The sequence below is a fragment of the Lactuca saligna genome, chromosome 4 (assembly GCF_052625555.1).
Source record: "Lactuca saligna cultivar CGN05327 chromosome 4, ASM5262555v1, whole genome shotgun sequence".
Classification (NCBI taxonomy): Eukaryota; Viridiplantae; Streptophyta; class Magnoliopsida; order Asterales; family Asteraceae; genus Lactuca; species Lactuca saligna.
Window position 1 is genome coordinate 5,714,940 of NC_136420.1, and position 6,672 is coordinate 5,721,611.

General features: G+C 31.2%; 1 long non-coding RNA gene across 1 annotated transcript; it reads left to right on the forward strand.

Annotated features, from left to right (window-relative positions):
• Positions 1 to 567: 567 nt before the first annotated feature.
• On the forward strand, positions 568 to 1,468 carry LOC145044303 (uncharacterized). The gene is made up of 2 exons (XR_013681269.1): positions 568 to 1,069; positions 1,233 to 1,468. It is a non-coding gene; the product is annotated as an uncharacterized LOC145044303 (long non-coding RNA).
• The last annotated feature ends 5,204 nt before the right edge of the window (positions 1,469 to 6,672 follow it).

Genomic DNA, 6,672 nt, shown 5'->3' on the forward strand with positions numbered 1-6,672 from the left:
ACATGTCGGGTGGCCAATATACAAATGGCAATATATAGAAACAATATTAACAAACACTTATCTAAATTCTATACAAAACATTACAATCAATTCCATTTTAAGAGTATGCAATCTCTTAGTCGACTCTCAAGTCGTTTATAGCCTTATCCTAGAAATGTTAGTAGCTTGTTGGCTTTGATCACAATTTTAAACATGTATGTTGGAACCTTATATATATAATAATTGGATCTATAATTCACAACTAATCGAGATACTCAATATTATTTGTTGGTTCGTTTGCGTGTCTATTAGTTTGATATTCAACAATGTATACCAGTATCTTATTTACAATACATTTGATTAGTTTTTTATAATAAAATATACATTTTCTAATTTATATATGATTGTATTACATATCTTTTTGTCGCATACTCCTTGAAATTTCTCATGATAATGTCATGGGGTCATGGTATATTGTTTGTAGCTCATATGTTGTCTCCATGTGGTTCACGTCAAGGGAATGATGACATTAGTAGCAACTTCAAGGAAGCTTCCTAAATCAAGAATTGATAAGCCCCACCAATGGGATCGTTTGCTTTTGCAAATTCTAGTGTATGTTTAGTGTGTGTGTGTGTGAGAGAGAGAGAGAGGGGTATTCCACGGTGAAGCACATATATCCATGTAATTATCCCAACACAAATCCATGGTATTGGTATCCCAATATTAATTCCAGATTCTTTCATTCTTCCATATCAAGCAATATGCCTTTAAACTGTCTGGTAGTCGCAAAGGTGAAACTGGTAGGGCTTTCAAAGTGTCACGCGTTTACGGCTACTCCAATTCTTGCCACCTTAATGTGGCCATTCTTGTTCAAACTACTACTGAATTTAAGACCAATAAAGGACATTGTTGAATCCATGGCAAACGACTCCAGTCTTTTTGTCTTTCAGTTGGGCCAGATAGTCATGTCTCAGGCCACCAGTCAAAGGAGATGGCAACGAATCCTCCGTTTGGCTCAAGAAAGGATGTCTACGGCTCAACAATCCTACGACGATACCTTACATACCCTTTCCATGGTTGCGCTCTAATGGTATTGCATGCTTCATATAAACATTCTCTTTCACACACACACACACATATATACATACATATTGTGCATCATATACATATAATATATCACAAAACATTCATATATTGCTTCAGAAGTGTTATATATATAACTTGTTTCTTATCAAATTATTGGGATTTTGCAGAGGACCGAGTTGTGGATAACAGCTAGCTACAAGGAGTGTGCGAATTGCTATCGATATCGTTTCTTGACCTTAACATAGCTTTAAAACTTTGATATCATTATATTCTTGCAGCCTTACTTAGTTAAGTTTCATTGTAATGTAATTGCCCTGTGGCGTATATGATATTACTCTGAGCCTCTGAGGTTGTTGTTGTTTTTTTTAACGGCAAATTTATTCTACTTCTATATTACTCTTAATTTTCCACTTATTTTCATAATGGACTTGAACCCTCTAAGGTACTCATACCTAGCTATATGACTTATCATTTATTGAAATTATTTTGATTTATTTAGATATTAGAATATGATGCATGTTTTGGTAAAATAGATGTAGACAATCAAGCTAGAGGTGATTTGTGGTGGGATGAAATGTTTTTTTTACACATATCGTAAATCGGATTTGTATGAAATGCAATAAAAAAAAGGAAAAAGAAAAAAAAAAACCCAATACACACACTAGTAGTTTATCCGCGCACGCGATTAATTCTTTTTAGTGAATAATTTCATTGCGATTTTCATTTTTATTTCGAAAACATGTGATTGTATCGGCGATTTGTATGAAAGATCATAAATTAGTTTTCGTGGTGGATGGTAAATAGTTTGCTTTAAGGGAATTGTATCTTTCGAAAAAAAATAGCATATTCAAAAAAATGCATTCAATCGAAAAATATCATTTACTGTTATCCCTATTCTAATAAAAAAATAAGTTTAATCTCCTATTGACAAGTGTCATACAATTAGGACTCCTCATTAATGTTATATATCATCTATCATGCCACTTGTCAATCTATTAATTATCCATTTCAAATTTCAAATTTTAAACCTCTAATTACATTAAATTAATAATTGATTCCTCATTTTAAGTTTCTAAATTTTAATTTTCTCACTTTAATTATATTAAATTAATAACATTAGATTGAAAAATAAAATAAAATAAATATAGATTAGAAGGTGATATAACTTCACACATTTATTTAAATCATTAAGTATAATTTCCTTTATATAACTAAAAAAAATATTTCTTAAGTAATAAAAAATAATTGATTAATAAATTTGATTTTTTAATATAAAAATTTAATTAGTTTTATAACCGTGGTTCTCACGGGTTATAAACTAGTATATTTATATATAACTAACGACCACGAATAGTCATAGAAAAACTATCTCTAATTGAAAACTATTTTGTATTCAATTTTGAGTGAATCTTATTACCATCAAATAGACAAAGAGGGAATATAAATTGGCAAATAATATCTATTATCCAACATAATGATAGATGGCTATCTATGGATTAAAATATAGATGATATTCTTTTTAATATTTGCATATCAATCTTGTATCATTATTAAGACGATGGACCGAACTTAGAATCAAACATGTTAATTATTAATTTTTGAAAAAAAAAATTCTATGTTGCATTAGCGGTTTTTGAAATGTTGGAACCGAAACTTGTTACACCAATTACGATTTTGGAACCAATTTCGATTTTCGGTTTATAAGGGTAAGAAACTTTTAAGGTGTAAAGTCAAGTGATTATGTTGTGGAGATCTGGTTCGAATATTTGAAGATATGATCCTATTTCATGTAATTAAATTCTCAGATGATACATATAGTTTTAATCCAATTATGCAATTGAACTTAAATCACCATTACATTTGAGAACTCAAAATGTTGTTTTGAAGCATAAACTATTAAAAATATTGTATCATTTCCATCTATTTATTTAGATATTCTTATGATATAATATATTTATGAATATTACATGTGTTTCATTGAGATATTATAAATAAAATTAATTAGCGAAAAATTCTTAAATAGTGATAAATGTTTGAATTAAGATAACAAAGAAAATATTATTATTATTTCATTTATTAGTTTTTTTTATTTTAATGGTAATTATCATTGAAAAAACACCAAAACGAATATTTAGTACAAAACGATTATTATTATTATTATTATTATTATTATTATTATTATTATTATTATTATTATTATTTAGTACAAAACAATTATTGTTATTAATATTTAGTACAAAACGACTATTATTATTATTATTATTATTTTGTCTTATTTTCACCAAAGATCCTTAGGAAATTAAAATAAAATACCGTTCTCATTCACTTTATCATTTTTATGTTTGCATTATATATTCTAGACAAAATTGCAAAAATGGTCCCTGTGGTATGCATTTCTTTGGGGTTTTAGTCCAAACTTCGACTTTTTTGGATTGGTGGTCCTTTTGGGCTGGTTTACATGCAATTTTGGTCCCTGTCGAAACTAAAAAGACTATTATACCCTTAATGAATTTATTTTTCATTTTTCTTTCCCTTTTTAAAATTATTATTATTATTAAATATAAAAATGGGTCTCTCTCTCTCTCTCTCTCTCTCTCTCGTTCTTGGATACCACCAGCAAGGGAAGAAGAACTGGTGGCTGCCCCCACCTCTGCAACTCCCTTCCTCCTTCATTTTCTTTCCCGTCGATCAAATAGCCCAAACACCCTATGTTCACTTCGTGTGCTACCCACCTCCACAGCCGTCAACAAAAGGGGAAAGCAGCCGAGAGGAGCAACGGAGCAGCCATATTGCCATCACCTTCGATGCTTCAACCATCTTCGAGCCTATCACCGCCTTCAGCTCCTGCGCTTCTTTTGTCTCAGAAGGAATCAAAAAGGGGTTGCTGCCTCCGATGTTTGCTCCGAGGAAACACCCACTTCGGTGGTGGGTTCAGGCCAGGGAATGAAGAAGAAATGGAGGATGAAAGGGGGGAAAGGCAGAAACGATCGCAACAGTCTTCAGGGGAAGTTCAGTGACTAAGATCGACAGGTAAAACGATGGAGCAACAAGGGGTTGTTGCCTCGAACTCTCATCGGAATTGACCATCACCCCTGACATTTCATAACAGGAAACGAAGGAGAAGACAGGCGAAGTAGAAGACGCAGCTGCCTCCTGTTCTTCTTCTTGATGGCAACAACAAAATTGAATGAAAAGAAAGGTGTTTGGAGCTGGTTTATCTCATCAAAGCTTTGGATGTGAAGAAGGAGAAATGGGTTCAAGATTTGGGTTGTTGATTTAGGTTCTTATTTTCGTTTACAGCTTCCATTTTCATCAGAAAATGGTGGTTTCCAGGTTTGATCGGGGGAGAAAAACAATAGTCAAAGGTGGGTGCTGGAGAGAGAGAGAGAGAGAGAGAGAGATGTGGGCCCCAAATTAGGTAATTATTTTAATTTTCATTTAAATTAAATAGAAAAAGCATAAAAAATATATCAGAAGGGCATAATAATCTTTTCAGTTTCGTGAGGGACCAAAAACGCATAGAAACCAACCCAAAAGGACCATCAATCCAAAAAAGTCGAGGTTTGGACTAAAACCCCAAAAAAATGCATACCATAAGGACCATTTTTGCAATTTTGTCTATATTCTAATAAAAGCAACAATTTTCATTTGTTTATTATGCGTTATTTTTTAATTTGAAAGCCCTTACATTCCACTTTGAATATATTTTCATATATCTAAACCAAAATAGATACTCCTTAGAGAAGATTGGCATCCACATTTAGAAAAAATCATCACCTTTTATTATTCTTAAGACAATATCCTTACTTTTTTCATCTCCTACAAACCAACTACAAACAAAAATATAAATTATACATCAAATTAATGGAACTTTTGACCATTAACATATATTTTCTGATTATACAGGTCCAGGTAATATGTAAAACAATGAATTGATTAAATTCGTTCGTTTCTAGTTAGTAATTATACAATAAAACTACAAAAACAACACCCTTCTAACCAAGTCCCTCCAACAACCAAGTCAAATTTACAAAAAGCTACCTGGCATTCCATTATCGGCCTAACAAACATGTAAAAGAAAATAGATTACTTACAAAAATAAGTTAATAAGATAAAACAAAACAATGTGTATATATATTAATTTCAAGACTTACAAACATGTAAAAGAAAATAGATTACTTACAAAAATAAGTTAATAAGATAAAACAAAACAATGTGTATATATATTAATTTCAAGACTTGATAGTATCGACTAATGCAATTGTTAAGATGTAACATATCAAGTTGACATCTACCGGAAACTATAAACATTTGCATCCTATAAGTTAATAGTGATTGCAAAGGGACATACATTGATTAAAAAACAGAATAACAAACCTCTAGCAAGACTAAATGAATCAAACAATGAATGAATACCAATAATAAAGATTGAGGCGAATCAATGTCGAACTTGCCTCTTATTTATAATATTTTATTGTTTTTTGAGTAGTACCTCTTGTTCCTCAAAAGTAAGACTTGGTAGAATCTATACCAAAAAGTGATATATTATATTAGTGAATTATGATAATACAATTCAAATGAACACTATGTTGTGAGACATTCATAATAAATGTATATACTTGATTAGAACTTCTACTCATGTAGAATCAATCTTTTGAGATATATATATATGTCAACAGTTGGCAATTTCTAGCCATTAATGCCAATTTTCATTGGCAAAAGGCAGAAAGGGGGGCTAGTAAGGAAAACATAGAACAGCCAATCAAAAAGGTGGAATGTTTAAGTATTAGAAAGTAGGTCACGTCATAACAACTCATATTGAAAAATCAAGCTATTGACATTGGATCTCGTATGTTCAAGAAACCACTTTATACATCACACTAATGTACCTTCCATTGATGATTTACCTGAAAAAGATGATGTTCTAATAAATACTTTAGCGTTTCAAGAGATTCGTATCATTCTTCATTCTTGAACCAAAAAGTACTTTCAGATCTAGGATTCATGTCAATTTTGTTGAGATACAAAACAATGTAATATGAAAAAGGTATTCCCACTATCAGAATACTATGTAATCAGGACTCGATTTCATAAGCATGGAGACCCACAACAAAATTAAACCACATATCAAATAATCACCAAAACGTTACAATTATTATGCTTCATCTTCATATGAATTGCCAGATGAGAAAACCCAGCCAAAATCATTTCATGTATACACCAGTAAGTGTAGAACGCCAGGCAACACAAAATGATGCAAAAAACGATATAAATTAGAAACACAAAATGATACAGGAAATTGATGCAAATGAAGAAATAAACTAACAAAAATCATATGAAACTGCAAAACAAAAGGTTGAAATTGTGTAGAAGACGAACCCGAGCAATGTATCGTACATAAATACAGAAAACAACATTCTTCCTCGTTTTTCTTTCTCTCCTTCGTGTATATCTTAGATCTGCACAAAGAGAACAATAACTAAAGTGATTTAGCTCATTCATATGTTAGAAATGTGGATTGTACGTAATGAAGGTAGTGTACAGAATCAAATTAGACGAATAACTTGAACAACTGAAATTAAGTATGAGGTAGGGAGAGAAAGAACC